This window comes from Trachymyrmex cornetzi, unplaced genomic scaffold (assembly GCF_001594075.2).
Source record: "Trachymyrmex cornetzi isolate Tcor2-1 unplaced genomic scaffold, Tcor1.1 scaffold608, whole genome shotgun sequence".
Taxonomy (NCBI): domain Eukaryota; kingdom Metazoa; phylum Arthropoda; class Insecta; order Hymenoptera; family Formicidae; genus Trachymyrmex; species Trachymyrmex cornetzi.
This window is the reverse complement of record NW_017299924.1, coordinates 6,273-8,261: the sequence shown is the minus strand read 5'-3', so window position 1 is coordinate 8,261 and position 1,989 is coordinate 6,273.

Below are 1,989 nucleotides of genomic sequence, written 5' to 3'. Positions count from 1 at the left end.
ATCGGCGATGATCGTTCTATAGATCAATTCATGCATTTCAATGCTATTTTTAAACCCCTCAACAATAGCATCACTCTCCATACTTGTAGAGCTTGCATTGCGATCAAAGTTTTTGTAATACAAACCAGTACCGTTCAAATACACGCTTCTGGAGCTTTATTTTGCCATTACAGACAAGACAAACGCTTTTGATATTTTTATCGGTATCGTCTGATTAGACGTCTCTGAGATTTATTTTATCAGTACCGTCGAAATAGACGCTTCTGACATTTATAACAAACAATAACATGCATATGATAATACAAACCAGTACCGTCAAAATAGACGCTTCTGGCATTTATGGCAAACTATTACACATGTGTATGATACTACGAATCAGTACCGTCAAAGTAGACGTTTCTGGCACTATTGAAATACTACATGGTTACATATTACATACAATCAGTTTCGTGTTCAATATAGAGACAATCAAGACTGCGTTCTTATCTTTAAAAACAATTGTAATTTTTTATAAAAATAAGTTCATTTTTACAAAACCTATCATTAGGTTCTTGCAACCGTAAAATATAGTTTTTGAATACTATACATGGTGTCTGGAAATTACCGACAAATATTTTGTGCGTGGGTAGAACATACTATACTGAGTTGAAAAGTCCTGTACCAGTTTGCGGTGTTAGCAATAGTTAACGAAATATTAACGTTTAAAGATAGCAGAATACGCGCGTCCGCCCGGTCTACTATTGCCGAAGGTACGGCCCACCGAGCGCACGGTGCGTGGGTCGCAAGGAGCAGAAACGACCTAGCAGGCGAGCCGCGCCGTTCGAGTTTTTAGGCTCGCGGCGGTGAGCGGGGCGCGCTTGTCACATTCCCCGCGCGCCAAACTATCGATGACGGCACTTTGGAAATAATATCTCGATTAGGAAATGATCAGAATCTTTTTGAAAACTCAATTTAGTTCGCTCTAAAGCGTGTGCGTGCACATACAGGAAAATGTTACATATCTATAAATGTGACTTGTTTTAAATAAATTATATGTGTATTTTAAAAGGGTTTTTGATAATTCTACCGACAACGTTCGTGAATAAGAAAGAGCGCGCTAAACTGAGTCGAATTGAGTCCTATACCATTTTGTAATTTTCGCAATAGTTATGAGATATATTAATTACTAAAATATGGATTTTCAAGAATTTTTTACTCAAATACTATCAACTTTACAGAAAAACAGCAAGAGACAAATATTTTTTTTTTTTTCATAAAGCCCTAAGAATTTTTTCAGAATTTTTTAGTACTGTGTTTTCTCATTTTGATAAAAATAGTTGTTAATAAGAAAATGCAGTATTAAAAGATTGATAAAAAATTCTGAAAAGATTTCTAGAGCTTTCTGAGAAAAAAATTAACAATTTTTTTTATGTCTTGCTGTTTTTCTGCAAAAGTGATAGTATTTGAGTAAATTCTTGAAAACTAATATTTTAGTAATTAATATTTTGTTAACTATTGCGAAAATTACAAAATGGTAAAGGACTCAATTCGACTCAGTTTAGTGCGCTCTTTCTTATTCACGAACGTTGTCGGTAGAATTATCAAATACCCTTTTAAAAAATACACAATTATTTATTTGAAGCAAGTCATATTTATACATACGTAGCATTTTTCTGTATGTACACGCTCACGCTTTAGAGCGAACTAAAGTGAATTTTGAAAAAAACTTCGATCATTTCCCAATCGAGATATTTCCGAAGCGCCGTCATCGGTAGCTTGGCGCGCGGGGAGTGGGCAGTAGGGCAAGCGCCCCGCTCACCGCCGCACAGTGGGCGGAAAGGCTCCTTTTGTGGACAAAATTCGACCGACGCTCTAATTCTTAACCGATTTTAAAGTTTTTTTTTTTAATTTGTTCGAAATTAAATGAGCTATAAGCCTGTTGTGCGTAAATTTTGTTTACGGTCCGAATTAGGAATGGCCGATCCAATAAAATGAGCAAAAAATACGATA